This window comes from Oryctolagus cuniculus, chromosome 5 (genome assembly GCF_051225735.1).
Source record: "Oryctolagus cuniculus isolate XC-2025 breed Fujian yellow rabbit chromosome 5, ASM5122573v1, whole genome shotgun sequence".
Taxonomy (NCBI): Eukaryota; Metazoa; Chordata; class Mammalia; order Lagomorpha; family Leporidae; genus Oryctolagus; species Oryctolagus cuniculus.
Window position 1 is genome coordinate 158,108,475 of NC_142871.1, and position 16,418 is coordinate 158,124,892.

The window sequence follows — 16,418 nt, forward strand, 5'->3', positions numbered from 1 at the left end:
GATTTGATCTTAAAAGGGACTCTTGGGAGAAGTGGCAGTCAATGCAAGACACAAAAATAAAAATGGTTTAGGAACCCAGAAAGATGAAATTATGCAAGAATGTCAAGCAAGAACAGGAGCAAATGTCTCATTGCTCCAGTAAAGAGTTGAGATTAAATACTTGCATGGTAAAATTCACTAGCAGGGGCTGCTTTCCTGGGTCAAGCTGACTGCCTTTTACACACAGCTTGTGAATGTCAACTGAGGTCATTTAACATGTGTTTCCTCTTAGAGTCTTCTGCCTGAAACAGTCCTAAATTGAGATGTTATTAGTCTAAAATCTTCAAAATAGGAAGGTTTTTGCTTTGCTTAGCAACCGTGTTCTTTGGTGAGTCTTTGTTTCTCTGTGGTGCAGTTCAGTCTGCCTAGTCAAGTCCCTGGTATTGGGCTGCATCTCCCTGTATCCATGGCCACAGCCGCAGTCCCTGTAGTCGGCCCAGACAGGCGTGGTCGTGGACGGCATTAGGCTTTCTGGTGCCCATTTGTCCTTGCATGTGCTCTGCCGTCTTCCTCAGGTAGTCTTCTCTCCCTGGCTAAGTCTCCCATTCTCACTACTCTAATACCAACTCCTAAAGACTGAGGGAGCAGCTTTCTTAGGTCTCCCCCCTGACTCTGGCCTGAGTTTCTACTGTCTGTATTTTCATTCCACCCACTCTATTGCAGTCATGATGATGATGACAGTGAAAAGCATTTCTTAGTAGGTCATGGAATTTTTTTTTTTTTGACAGGCAGAGTGGATAGTGAGAGAGAGAGAGACAGAGAGAAAGGTCTCCCTTTTGCTGTTGGTTCACCCTCCAGTGGCCGCTGCACCAGTGCGCTGCGGCCAGTGCACCGTGCTGATCCGAAGGCAGGAGTCCGGTGTTTCTCCTGGTCTCCCATGGGGTGCAGGGCCCAAGCACTTGGGCCATCCTCCACTGCCTTCCCAGGCCACAGCAGAGAGCTGGCCTGGAAGAGGGGCAACCGGGACAGAATCCGGCGCCCCGACCGGGACTAGAACCTGGTGTGCCGGCGCCGCAAGGCGGAGGATTAGCCTAGTGAGCCGCGGCACCGGCGGTCATGGGATTTTTAAATCTCAGTTTCTAACATAGAGTTTGAAACAGAACACTGTGTGCAGATCGAATGAGTAAAGCAAATGTTTGGATTTTTGGTGGCAGCTAGAATGAACTATTTATAAAATACATGGTTGACTTTTTGGAGCTGTCCAGTTTTCATTGTCCCTTACAGCATTTCTGAAACTTTTCCTCGTATCTATCATGTGCAGTTTGTGCTTGATTTCAGCATCTGAGTAAACTTCATGTCAGCCTCCTTCCTGCAAGCTGGTTCCCAGGGGATAAAATGAATTATATATGAATTCCTAATGTAACCTTTGCTTTCACAACTGGGTTGGTATAATACTCATTCATCCATCATCTGCCATTCATGTCTATATAATTATTGGTCCTTACTATTTGACAGGAACTACTTTAAAATCAATTTTGCTCCTATTACATGTTACATTATACCTTATTATGTGACAGTCATGTGTATGTGTTATTGTTTCTGTCCCCATGGTACAGTTCATGAAATACAAGCACTCAACATATGTTCAGTGAATAACTGAATTGATGAGCCCACAACTCAGTGGCTAACTCCGTTTACCCAGTTGCTATTTAGTTTCAATCCTGGGTTTAATTATCAAACACAGTAAGTGGAGCAGATCTCTTTTCCAGAGAGTTTAAATTCTCTCTGCTCACATTTTCACATTTTGTTTAGTATTGTATGATGCCATGGATATTAGGTTTGTGGTTTTCAATTACATTTCTTTTTCATTTTTTTTTTTTTTTGACAGGCCGAGTTAGACAGTGAGAGAGAGAGAGACAGAGACAGAGAGATAGGTCTTCCTTTTTCTGTTGGTTCACCCCTCAAGTGGCTGCTACAGCTGGCCCAAAGCCAGGAGCCAGGTGCATCCTCCTGGCCTTCCATGTGGGTGTAGGGGCCCAAGGTCCTGGGCCATCTTCCACTGCCCTTCTGGGCCACAGCAGAGAGCTGGACTACAAGAGGAGCAACTGGGACAGAATCTGGCACCCTCAATTACATTTTTAAAGAAGCACTAGAACTATTTTCAGAAGTAGTTGAGCATACAGAGGAGTCTACAGAAATATTTTTTAAAAAGCAAAAACAGTATGTAATCCTATCGTCTGAAAGCAATGTTTCAATTTCAGTGATGAGTGTTGTTACCCACAGATCCAATGTTTTGCAAAGCCAAGATGTACTATTTACATGGAATCCATTGTGAACTACGCTTTTTAGAGGTGCCCAACGTGAAGCTCTTGTATGTAACTTTTTATATGTATTTACTTATCTATTTCAATAGCATAGTATCCTTCTTTCTAAATTTTTATTGTTAGCATTTTCTGGATTAGACTCTTTGTACTAGTTAACTTTTTATTTACTTGCCAATGCCCTTTCCACCAAATTTAGGATCATGCACTCGTAGTACTCCTGGGGTGGTAAGCTCATGCTTCAGTTAGTTTTGTGTGGCTCCCATCAGGAAACTGACATATAGAACTGTTCCATATTATACCAAAGCCCTACCAGAAACAGTTCCAGTTCTAGGGCTGGGGGTTCGACCTAGCAGTTAAGACGCTGTTCAGGGTGTCTGCATCCCACGTCAGAGTACCTAGGTACAATTTCTCCATCTGGTTCCTGCTCCCAGCTTCCTGCTAATGTGGACCCTGACAGGCCCCAGGGGCAGCTCATCGTGCAGCTCCCCACACAGGAGACATGCAGCAAATTCCTGGGCTCTTGACTTCAGACCCTGTGTTGGGACTGTTGTGGGCATTTGGGGAGTGACCCAGCAGATGGGAACCCCTTTCCTCCCAATCTGCCTCTCTGCCTCTCAAACAAATAATAAAAAATATTTTTAAAAAGACACTTCTGGCTCTCATAACTTATACTCTGTCCATCTATGCAGGACATATTGAGGACAGGGATTCAAACTCATGCATTCCACTGTGGGAGGTGGACATACCCAGCAGCAGCTTGACAGCTGTGCCAAACAGGGTCCCCACTCCACTAACTCCTTTAGAGAGGAACAGGATCTACTAACATTCACTTATTTCCCAATTTCCAAAAACTAAAAATTAGGTTTTACCTCATGTGAGTGGGTAGACACTCTCATTGTTTTTGGAGTTTCTGGTGGATATCATGTTTTCCCATGTGTAAAGAACACTATATTTAAACGTTGTAAGTGAATAGTCTTAACATTATAAGGATAAAGATATCTCTGGAGGCCACAATTTTATTTATTTTCAAACTTTTATAAAGCACCTTGCAATTGATCAGATCACTGCTATAACAAACTAAAAACATCTCGAGCCAGGAGGAGGAAGGAACTCCCACTGTTCAGTGAAAATGTACCCCATCTATCCTGGCTGCTGGTCTCTTTGGGGCATTTTAGTAGAAAACCATGAAAGTTATGCACTTCTGCTCCTAGAGACCAGGGTTTTAACTCGAATATTTCAACACTGATTGTAGCATTGTGCCTTTCCACAAATAGGTTTTAAATTACAGCAATGACCAAGGCCAACAGCTTTAGGAACAATTTGCAGGTAAAACATATTTTATGCCTGAGATTAAAAAACCACCCGAAGGCTCTTTTTATGAAAACAGAGTCAAGGAAAACTGGAAGCAGGAGCAAATCTGAGCATCCCTGGTTGAGTGTTGATGGATATTGACAACCTTACTCTCCTTTGATGCCTCCTGTCCAGTAGTGGTGAGCAGACCCTCCTGCACTATTGATTCTCCCTCCCTCCCTCCCTTCCATGCTTATTAGTTGACATTTTACAGTAAGATGGAGCTTTCCTTTCTCCTCTACTATTTAATAAATGAATTAAATCGCTATAAACTCATGGATTTAAAATTTTTAGCGAGTTCCCTTGTTCTATAATGATTTATTTTGATGGACAAATTGTCCAAGACTTGTCATTGGAAGTCTCTCATGTATATCTAAAACCTCTCTCCATCTGATAGCTGCTTGTTTTTCACCAGCATTTAAAACATATTTACCTCACTTTTTCTAGGCATTCTTCTCTATCTACGGTCATATCTCTTACTGCCTTTTACAGCTATATTTATTGAAAGGATTGTCTATAGTTCTTTACCTTATAATATACAACTGTCTATAGTTCCATACCTTACAATAATCACTTCTCTGCCCTTCTAGCTATAGTTTTGTCACTTGTGTGTCCATCCCTATACACAACAGCTCAGTGTTGACCATTCACAAAACATTGATGTAGCAGGTAAGTCTCTTTTCATCTACAGACAATCCCTTTCAATGCTTCTATGCTTTGGGGGTCCTTACAAATTGACTGTAGAAGAACTAGGGCCATATTACTGTAGAGTTTTCCCATAATCTGAATTTTGCTAATTGATTACTTCTAGTGCAGCTTAACATGCTCCTCTATCCTTGTATTTGCTGAAAATTGGCAGCTGGACACAGATGCTTGTTTGGAGTTGGATTTTATCTCTGGTAGGCATGCAGCTGGTGGTATACTCTTTTTTATTTTTGACAGGCAGAGTTAGTGAGAGAGACAGAGAGAAAGGTCTTCCTTCTGTTGGTTCACCCCCCAAATGGCCGCTATGGCTGGCGCACTGTGCCGACCCGAAGCCAGGAGCCAGGTGCTTCCTCCTGGTCTCCCATGGGGTGCAGGGCCCAAGCACTTGGGCCATCCTCCACTGCACTCCCTGGCCACAGCAGAGAGCTGGACTGGAAGAGGAGCAACTGGGACAGAACCGGTGCCCCGACCGGGACTAGAACCCGGGTACTAGCACCGCAGGCAGAGGATTAGCCTAGTGAGCCGCGGTGCCGGCCTGGTGGTATACTCTTTCATCAGATGCAGATGATATCTGGTTGTTATCTTTCTGTGCTGCTTGCCATAGATTTTCAGTGCCTAGATCTATTAAATCATTGGGGTATACAAAATGGTGACATTCTAATCTACCATTTCTTTTTTATTTATTAGTTAGAAACCCTTTTAAAAGTTTTATTTGTCTATTTACTTATGCATGCTTAGAGAGAGAGAGAGAATTCCCATTCCCATCCTCTAGTTCACTGCCAAAATGTCTGTAATGTTCAGGGTTGGTCTGGAGCCAAACCCAGAAGACAAGAGTGCTCTCTAGATCTCCCAATGAGTGACAGGAATCCAATTGCTTGAGCCATCACTAACTGCCTCCCAAGGTCCACATTAGAAGGAAGCTGGAATCAGGAGTTGGGGATGGAAATTGACGTTAAGGTTCTCTGATGAGGGGTGCAGGTATCTTATTAAACCACTAGGCTAAATAGTCACTCCAGAAACATTTTCAAAGAGACATTATTTAGGGGCCGGTGCTGTGGTGTAGTGGGTAAAGCCGCTGCCTGCAGTGCCAGCATCCCATATGGGCACTGGTTGGAGTCCCGGCTGCTCCACTTCTGATCCAGCTCTCTGCTAGCCTGGGAAAGCAGTAGAAGACGGCCCAAGTCCTCGGGCCCCTGCACCCCACATGGGAGACCCAGAAGAAGCTCCTGGCTCTTGGTTTTAGATTGGCTCAGCTTTGGCCGTTGCAGCCATCTGGGGAGTGAACCAGCAGATGGAAGACCTCTCTCTCTCTCACTCTGCCTCTCCTCTCTCTGTGTAACTCTGTCCTTCAAATAAATAAATAAATCTTAAAAAAAAGAGAGATACTATTTAGTCATACACTCATATACTATTTTGCTAGTAAAGAAAAGTTTGTATAAATTCTTCATTCATTTATAAGTTTTTAAAATAATTACTTGGTTTCTTGTAATCTTCTGAAGATAACCATTTACTTAAAAATCATGAACTCCTGCATTAAAACATATTTCATAAGTACTCATATATCACAAATACACCATTTATTGGAAATAAAATTGCCCTGCTTGGTTTGACGAGCGCTTCTTCAGGTTCATTTCTGAGTCTTTTTGACATGATCATTAGTCACTGATTTTTCCTTGTTACTGCTATGTCAAGGTATTCCAGGAACATCTTGCACACTTCCTGCCCAGACTTGGAGCCAGCATTTTCCCAACAGAGTCTGATTGCTTTTTGATGTGAAATAATATTTTAAGATCAAAACCTGACTACCAAAAAATGTTCCTTGATACTGGACTGGTCCCTATTTATAGGTCTATATTGATAAAGGGAAATGTGAGGGTGTGTGTACATATTCATGTAACACATAAAATATACTCACACACACTCAAACATTTCTAATCTATATTTCTTTCCTTCACATGGGGAATCCTGTTTTTCTAGAGCACAGGAGGTAGATTAGAGTCAGTTTATCCCACGACTACTATAATCCTTATCCAAACTTCCTTTATCTCCCTTGCCCAACACATCCCACCTTCTATTGTAGTCACTATTCTAAGATCAGATAGACTGTACTTTTTAACCTCCCACACTGGAGAAAGCATATGTAGTATTTGTTTCTCTATGCTTGGCTTATTTCACTTAACATAAGGACCTCCCGTCCCCTACAGTTTGCTTCAAATTTCAGGATTTCATTCCTTCTGTGGTTGAACAATATTCCATTTTGTGTATACATCATATTTTCTTCATTCATCCAATGAGGGACACGTAGGTTGACGTGCTATCTTGGCTATTGTGAATAGGGCTGTGATGAACATGGGAGTCAGAGCATCTCTTTGATACACTGCTTTGTTTTGGATCAATATGCAGAAGCGGGTTAGCTGGGTCATATGGCAAACCTATTTGTAGTTTATGAGGAACCTCCGTACTATTGTGCTAATTTGTACTCCCACCAGACCTTGTACTATTTGCATTCCCATCAACAGTGTATGAGGGCTCCTTTTTCTCCACATCCTTGCCAGCATTTGCTATTTTTTAACAGTCATTCTAGCTGGAGTGAAATGGTATCTCATTCTCGTTTTTATTTGCATTTCCCATATGGCTTGTGGTGGTGAACATTTTTCACTTATTTCATGGCCATTCAAATTTATTTTATGAGAAAAGTCTTCAAATCTTTTGCTCATTTTTTGTAATAATTTATTTATTCATTTATTTGAAAGGCATAATGAGAGAGAGAGAGAGAGAGAGAGAGATCTTCCACTTGTTGGTTTGCTCCCCAAAGGGCCACAGCAGCCAGGTGTGGGCCAGGCCAAAGCCAGGAGACTGGAGCTCCATCAGGGTCTGCCACTTGGGTGGTAGAGACCTTAGTACTTAGTCTCCCATGCAGGTGCAGGGCCCAAGCACTTAGGCCATCCTCCACTGCACTCCCAGGCCACAGCAGAGAGCTGGACTGGAAGAGGAGCAACCGGGACAGAATCGGCAATCCAACTGGGACTAGAACCCGGTGTGCCGGCACTGCAGGTGGAGGATTAGCCTAGTGAGCCGCAGCACCTGCCATAAGTACTGCCATAAGTACCACATTCTGCTGCTTTTCCAGGCACATTTAGCAGGGAGCTGGATCAGAAGTGCAGCAGCTGGGACTCGAACCGTTCTCATGTATGGATGCCACTGTCTCAGACAGAAGCTTAACCTACTGCCCAGCACCGCTCCCCTTTCCCCATTTCTTAACTGGACCTTTTGGTTTTTTTGTGGTTGAGAACTCCTTCCCTTATGTTCATATTGTTTTAAAGTATTTGGGGTAGCTGGTTTTCTAAGAGTTCCTCTTTATCCTTCCTAATTTGAATTGTATCTCTCTTTCATAGACTCAATTAATTTTGATTTCATTTGTCTAATATGGAAGACTTTACTTTTTAAAAAAATGTATTATTATTTGAACGGTACAGTTGCTGAGAGAGAGGGATAGACAGAAACAGAGATCTTTCATCTACTGGTTCACTCCCCAAATGGCTGCAATGGCCAGGTCTGGGCCAATTCAGAGGCAGGAGCCTGGAACTCCACGTGGGTCTCTCACATGGGTGGTAGGGAGATAAGCACTCCGGCCATCTTCCGTTGCTTCCCCAGGTGCACTAGGAACCCTGAAGTTTCCATTACAAGAGCTCAGAGGGGTTAGAGCACCTCTGTTTTAGAAACAAAGAGCATCTGGGGCCAGTGTTGTGGTGCAGTGGGTTAAGCTGTCACCTATGATGCCAGCATCCCATGAGAATACTGGTTGGAGTCCCAGCTGCTCCACTTCTGTTACAGCTTCCTGCTGATGCACCTGAGAAACCAATGGAGTCTGGCCTGAGTACTTGGGTCTCTGATACTCACGTGGGAGACCTGGATAGAGTTTCTGGCTCCTGGCTTCCACCTGGCCCAGACCTGGGTGTTGAAGGGGCATTTGGGGAATGAACCAGTGGATGAAAGCTCTCTTTTCTCTCTCTGTCCCTCTGCCTTTCAAATACATAAGTAAGTCTTTCTTTTCTCTTTCTTTCTTTCTTTCTTTCTTTCTTTCTTTCTTTCTTTCTTTCTTTCTTTTTTTTTGACAGGCAGAGTTAGACAGTGAGAGAGAGAAACAGAGAAAAAGGTCTTCCTTCCATTGGTTCACCCCACAAATGGCTGCCATGGCTGGCACACTGCGCTGATCCAAAGCCAGGAGCCAGGTGCTTCCTCCTGGTCTCCCATGCAGGTGCAGGGCCCAAGCACTTGGGCCATCCTCCACTGCACTCCCGGGCCACAGCAGAGAGCTGGACTGGAAGAGGAGCAACCGGGACAGAATCCGGCACCCCGACTGGGACTAGAACCTGGGGTGCCAGCGCTGCAGGCGGAGAATTAGCCTAGGGAGCCACGGCACCTGCCATAAGTAAGTCTTAAAAGATGAAATGAAGAGTATCACAGTGTAGAAAACCCTGCCTGTTAACAGCTGTGGTTCTGAGGTCAGTCCACTGCACTTGGCAGTGAATTCCTTACTCTGGAGCAGCTCTATTCGCCCACTTCTCAGGGACCCTGCTGCTTCCATCTGCTTTCTCCCCCATGAATGCTGCAACCATGCAGGCTTTGTGACTGTGATGGTTTATTGTAGTGCCCTTGTATATTTTTTCCTGCAATACCTCTGTACCTTTTCACCTTATCTCCAGAGAAAGTGCCTATTCCTCTCAAAGTTTAGAATTTCATGATCCAAAGCTCCTTTCCTTTTGTTGTCTCTGTGCCTCTCCCCAGTCCCAGTTTCTGTTCTCTCCCTGGTCTCATTTTCTGTTACAGTCATCTTCATTACACTTTCCATAGGCACAGGCATTTGGCCTCAAGGTTAAGGTGAACCCCAAGAAGCAGTGGTGATGACTCAAGTGATTGGATTCCTACTGCCTGTGTGGGAGACCTGGATTGAGTTCCTGGCTCTAGATCCTGGGTATCTGGGGAGTGACTCAGATGCAACCCTCATCCCCCCAATCTCTGCCTCAAATACATTTTAACATTAAAAAATGTCCTTACAAGTCCTATTTATCTTGAGGACTTTATCATTAGCTTACCTTGCTTGTGTCCCTACTACATTTCTGGGTGCACTTTCTATAGTTATTATGGCTTCCTATGAGGCACTCACATGAGGGCCGTTATCATGTCTGGCTGTCACCCTTCAGCCTCCTGCTACTCTCTTATACATGGATACCAGGCAAGGAAGATAGTCTTCAAACTTGGGCTACTTTTCCAATTTTGCTATTGAAGCAAACGTTCCACTCATTTAAATCTTTGTTCAGAATTATATTTCATACTACTTGGTTGATTGGTCTTCTTTCTGACCATTGTATTTCTAACCTCTCTTTATCCAGTTCTTTTCTCTTGGACCTCTACCAGAATTCATGGTTCAGCAGGATTCCTCTCCTCTCTCCTAAACTAGACACTGGTGCCAAGACCCTGTTACTGCTGGTGTGGTGGGTTGGAGCTGCCTCTGTACAGTTAGTCAACCACTCTGGGTTGTTTAGAGTTGGAAGATGGCTAGGGTGAGGTGGCAGGGGTGTGTGTGGGGGTAGGGGTGGGATAGGGAACAATCAGGATTTAACCTCTGCCTGAGCACATCTGTTGGTGGCAGGACTGGCTCTGTTGCTCACTGCCTGGCAGGAGTCTCCACACAGCTTGGACTTGTTGTGCCGGGGACTCCTGCTGGGCACCTTGCTGCTCTTTGCTGCTCCAGCAAAGATAATCAGAGGGACTGACATTCATTCTCTTGAATGCATAAGGCCCTGAGCCAAGGGAGGGGGAAAATGAGCAAATTTCAAAGTGTTCTCTTTCAAGACAAAATGTACATTAATTGTCGACAGTACATTTTTTTCTGTGCTTTTAAAAATTTTTATTTTTAATTGATAATGATTGTGCCTATTGATGGGCTACAATGGGATGTTCTGACATGTACAAAGTAGGTTGATTAAATCGGGCTGATTAGAAAATCTAGCACTTCACATTCTTGTCATTTTTAGGGATGAAAACATTTAAAAATCTACAAGCAATTTTGAAATATATAATGCCTTATTATTTATCACAAGTCATCATTAAGTGCAATAGACCACTGCCACTTGTTCCTCTTGTCTACTGAAACTTTGTGCCCTTTGATCAGCCTCTCCCCTTCCTGTCCACCCTCCTTTCGCAGGTTCCAGTAACCACCTCTCCACTCTACTTTGTAAGTTCAACTTTTTCAGATTCTCATGCAAGTGAGGTCGTGTGGTATTTGTCTCTCTGACTGGCTTACTTCACTTAGCATAATGTTCCCCAGTTTCATGGGTATTGTAGATGGCAGCATCCACCCCCCCCAAAGGTTGAATAGTATTCTATTGCGTTTTCCCATGTGTTTTTCATTCATTCATTCATTCATGAGCACTTGGGTCACTTCCTTATCTAAGCTGTTGTAAGAGTACAGTGAGCACTGCGGGGAAGAGCCCTCTTTGGCATACTGATTTCCATGTATACCTTAATCAGGCCCTCGGAATTTACAGTTGTCTGATCTGAGATCCCTGCTAGAATAGAGAGTGGGTTACTGAGAAGTCAACTCCAGACAGGTAAGAAAGAAAAATCTACAAACCTAATAGAGACGCGGGGTTGACCTTTCTGAAATGAGAAGACGTGCTGAGGCTGAAGAAAAAAAAACTCTGACACAACTCAGTCCCCTCCCCACTGTGTTTCTGTCTACTTTGCTTCCAGTCCATAGGCAGCAAGCAAGCAGGATCCCTGCTGACAGAGAATAGAGTCCTCAGAATTCACATCCAGGCTGCCCAGCGTTCAGAGTCACGGGAGAGAAGACAATGTCCTTGCCCGTGCCAGAGTGTTTTTTTTTTTTTTTTTTTTTTTTTTTTTTTTTTTTTTTTTTTTTTTTACAGTCAGAGTGGACAGTGAGAGAGAGAGACAGAGAGAAAGGTCTTCCTTTGCCGTTGGTTCACCCTCCAGTGACTGCCGCGGCCGGCGCACCACGCTGATCTGAAGGCAGGAGCCAGGTGCTTCTCCTGGTCTCCCATGGGGTGCAGGGCCCAAGCACTTGGGCCATCCTCCACTGCACTCCCTGGCCATAGCAGAGAGCTGGCCTGGAAGAGGGGCAACCAGGACAGAATCCAGTGCCCCAACCGGGACTAGAACCCAGTGTGCCGGTGCCGCAAGGTGGAGGATTAGCCTAGTGAGCCGCAGCGCCGGCCCAGAGTGGGTTTTTAATCCCGCTTCCTTCCTCACATAGAAACTCAGTCTTGGGGCCGGCGCTGTGGTGTAGTGGGTAAGGCTGCCACCTGCAGCGCCGGCATCCCATATGGGAGCGGGTTCTATTCCCAGCTGCTCCTCTTCCAATCCAACTCTCTGCTATGGCCTGGGATAACAGTGGAAGATGGCCCAAGTCCTTGGACCTCTGCACCTGTGTAGGAGACCCAGAAGAATCTACTGGCTCCTGGTTTCGGATCAGCGCAGCTCTGGCCATTGCGGCCATCTGGGGAGTGAACCAGCGGATGGAAGACCTCTCTCTCTCTCTCTCTCTCTCTCTCTGCCTCTCCTTCTCTCTCTGTGTAACCCTGACTTTCAAATAAATAAGTAAATCTTAAAAAAAAAAAAAAAAGAAAGAAAGAAACTCAGTCTCCTTTTCCTGATAGTAGAGTCCTGGATTTCAGTCGATGACGTATACTTCTAATGACCCCTAAAAGTTAAGCTTCTACAGGTCTGTCCTGACTAACATTTCCAGCTGTTTCAACATTAACAGAGATTCAGCTGTTGGGCATGAATGCCTATCAGAGAGATCTGGACTGAAACAGACAGTGACTTTCCTATCGAACACCAGTTGGCAGGAGAACGTCTGTAAGTCTGTCTCGTGATGATGGAGAAAGTGCATGGATACGGACGTGAGGAGTCCAGGTTATGGGGAGTTAGTCACAGGACACAGAAGGCAGTAGAGGTGGCGAAGAGTACATGGTGGGCCAACAAGTTCTTTTTATATTGTCTGTTTTTCTTCCATTTCTCCTTTGCTTGTTTCAGGAACACTGTGTCTGTGGCAAATGCTTTAGCAGAGGGCCAGGCCATTAGCCCGATTCAGCTTTACAGCAACGCTGACTTGACACACACACAGATTGCCTATTTATTGTGCACCATTTCACTAGACAGTTGCCACACACGTGAATTGACTGTCTTGGTCCGTCTTTATTTATTTTAAGATTTATTTGAAAGGCAGAGCTACAGAGAGAGAGGGAGACACACACATGGAGAGAGGAGAGGGAGAGGAGAAAGAGATGGAGAGAGAGACAGAGAAAGAAATTGGTCTTACATCTACTGATTCACTCCCTAAATAGCCACAATGACCAGAGCTGGGCAAGGCCAAAGTCAGGAGCTTCATCCAGGTCTCTCCACATGCAGAGGCCCAAGCACTTGGTTATCAAATGCAGCTTAGTAGAAGCTTAATAGTTAACCTCTTGGAATTGGATGTAACTATTCTAACTCTTCAGATTGAAAATCCTTTTGTTTTTTCTCTAATTTTATTGAATAATTATTACAAAATACAATCTGTTTAATATTGATTCTCTAGAATTTTTTGAAGCTTTCTTGCTTGCTTCACTCATAAGCAACTCTTACTGTGAATATTTGGTGTGTGTTTAAAAATGTAGATTTTTCTGATTGTGCTATATATCAGTGTCTGTTAAAATTTGTGTTGTTAAGCCCTTTTTCTCTTTTTGTCTGCCCAATCTTTACAGCCTGTTTCAGAGATGGATTTATTAAAATCTTCAGCTACAAGCTGATTGACCCATGCCGGCTTTCCTTTATGTATTGAAAGCTCTATTGTTGGGTACAGTATGTTACAGACCATTTTAGAGGCTGAACTTGCCTTTTTTTTATTTTTTATTTTTTGACAGGCAAAGTGGACAGTGAGAGAGAGAGACAGAGAGAAAGGTCTTCCTTTGCCATTGGTTCACCCTCCAATGGCCGCTGCGGCCGGCGCGCTGTGGCACCACGCTGATCCGATGGCAGGAGCCAGGTACTTATCCTGGTCTCCCAGGGGGTGCAGGGCCCAAGTACTTGGGCCATCCTCCACTGCACTCCCGGGCCATAGCAGAGAGCTGGCCTGGAAGAGGGGCAACTGGGACAGAATCCGGCGCCCCGACCGGGACTAGAACCCCGTGCGCCGGCGCCGCAAGGCGGAGGATTAGCCTAGTGAGCCGCAGTGCCGGCCTCAACTTCCCTTTATGGTAAATAATACCTCTCTTTAACCCTTAAAAGTTTAATTAAATTTTAGTCTAATATTAAAGTAGCTAGCTACAATATGTTCTAAAATTCATATGTACCTGATACTTTATCCTCTTATTTTCAATCCTTCATGTCCTTTTAGTATAAATGTATCTCACAGATTCTAATACCAGGTCATATTTCAGTTTGTCTATGTTGAGATTCTTTACCATTTTTTTACAAAAGATTTGTTTGTTTGAAGAGCAAGAGTAACAAAGAAAGAGAAAGAGAGAGACAGAGAGGTATCCTCCATCAGCCAGTTCACGCTCTAAATGCCTGCCACAGCCAGGGCTGAGTCAGGCCGAAACCAGGAGCCTGCAACTCCATCTGGGTCTCCTCCAGGGTGGCAGGAACACAAGGACTTGAGCCACCATCTGCTGCCTTCTGAGGTGCATTAGCAGGAAGTTGGAATAAGCAGCAGAGTCAGGACTCAAACCAGTGCTTCAATACGGGATTTGGGAATCTCAAGCCTCGGTTTAACCACTGTACTGCAGCGTCCGTCCCGCTTGGCCTTCTGATCTTAATTTACTGCATTTACATTTGCTGTCAATATTTCCTTTGTCATGTTTTTAACTTACCAGATGCATGTACTATTTTTTTTTTTTGCAGTCTGTGTTCCTGGATTAGATTATATATATTTTTCTTTTCCCTATGGGACTCCTGTTTTACAGACACTTACACTTTCCTACTTTTCACTGCATAGGTGATGTATTATTCCCTCCGTCTCTCTGGCTCTTATATTAACAAGGCTGCTTTCCTTCTTTACTCTGTATCTCTTAACTTTTCCATCTTTCATTTTTTATATCGTGAATTCCTCTTGGAGAGTGCCTATACCTAATACTCCAGTTTAGTAACTGTCCATTCTGTAAATCAACTGCCTTTTAAGGTCTCTATGGGGCTATAATCTTTTTCATGCCCAGTCTTACAAACTAGTTCTTACTTCTTTCTATCTATCTATCTATCTATCTATCTATTTATTTATTTTTTTTTTGACAGGCAGAGTGGACAGTGAGAGAGAGAGACAGAGAGAAAGGTCTTCCTTTGCCGTTGGTTCACCCTCCAATGGCCGCCATGGCCAGCGCGCTGCAGCCGCCGCACCACGCTGGTCCGATGGCAGGAGCCAGGTGCTTCTCCTGGTCTCCCATGGGGTGCAGGGCCCAAGTACTTGGGCCATCCTCCACTGCACTCTTTTTATTTTTTTGACAGGCAGAGTGGACAGTGAGAGAGAGACAGAGAGAAAGGTCTTCCTTTGCCGTTGGTTCACCCTCCAATGGCCGCTGCGGCCGGCGCACCACGCTGATCCGAAGGCAGGAGCCAGGTGCTTCTCCTGGTCTCCCATGGGGTGCAGGGCCCAAGCACTTGGGCCATCCTCCACTGCACTCCCTGGCCACAGCAGAGAGCTGGCCTGGAAGAGGGGCAACTGGGACAGAATCCGGCGCCCTGACTGGGACTAGAACCCGGTGTGCTGGCGCTGCAAGGTGGAGGATTAGCCTATAGTTCTTACTTCTAATCACTGACCTCAGCCCATGTTTACAACATTCTCCTTATGTCACTGAATACTTGTTATGCTTGCTTTACATTTTTGTTCTCTCTGCTCCTTAAGTCTTCTTACTTCAGCATGAATTTCCCGTGCTCTAACTTCCACAGTGCTCATGCCTTGTAGATAACTCTGTATTTTCTCCGTCAGCTCCTATTTTGGGGATCTGTTAGCCTTACTGATGCTACATACACAGGAGGAGGAACAAGCTGGTATCCCCTCTCAGGTGGGCTGGGGGAAGGGACATAGACCCAGGTTGGAGAGCTTCTGACAGCATCACTCCATGTCCACCACCTACCACAAGGTGGCCCTGCTCCTGGGAAAATGCTTCTCTCCTAGTACCTCTGCCCAGACACTGCTGCTTTTGAACACCCAGTCAAGGGTAGAACTAGAGAGGAGGAAGAGGGAGTGTATACAAGGGCCGGCCAAGTTTCCTCTCACCTGTTTCCGTCCCCATCTCTCTGGTGTTGCTCCTCCTCCACCTGGGACCTTGGTTTTTCTATTTCACAGTAACACCAGATGAGGCAATGGAGGAGAGCAAAAGACCCTTCTAACACTGCTCCCCCGCCGTTCCCCATCCTCCACCTCTCCTGCCAGGAACACATACCAGCATTCAACAGCTCCTCTCTCCCCAGGGACTTATTTCTTTCTTTGTTAGGTTCTGGGATCCACCAACCTCTCTTCTCCTGTGCCGTTTCCCTCTTTGGGTTCCTGGCAAGACGCCAATAACCCTTATTCGTTCTTATCATTAATACATTTTTATGCCCATAACCTGGGCATCCACCCAGGAAAAATCAATTCTAGCGCAGTAAATGCATCTCTCACAATTGTTATTCAATACTTTCGTAAAGTTCGGTCTTCTAATTACTGTCAAAAATTCAATGAAACTGAATTGAGACTCTGAGCTGGGACAGTTTCTGGCACGGGCGTGGTTCGAGGAAGGCATCCACATTTGCCTCCCGCGGCGTCAGGCAGATCCTGCTGCTTCCTGCAGCCATCACCCTTCTCCCTGTGCCGCAGAGAAGCGTGACTGGGGCTCCAAGTCCAGCAAGTGGCTGGCTTCCAAGCAGGAAATCCCGGCACTGAGACGTGAGCTCGGGGCACAAGCAGCGTCCTCAGGAGCCTATTGCAGAGCCAGCACCTGAGAGGCCCTGAAGCCCACCACAGGGCAGCAAAACCGAGGGCGCTGCCACGACCCCGAAGCCAGCGGGCAGGTCCAAAAT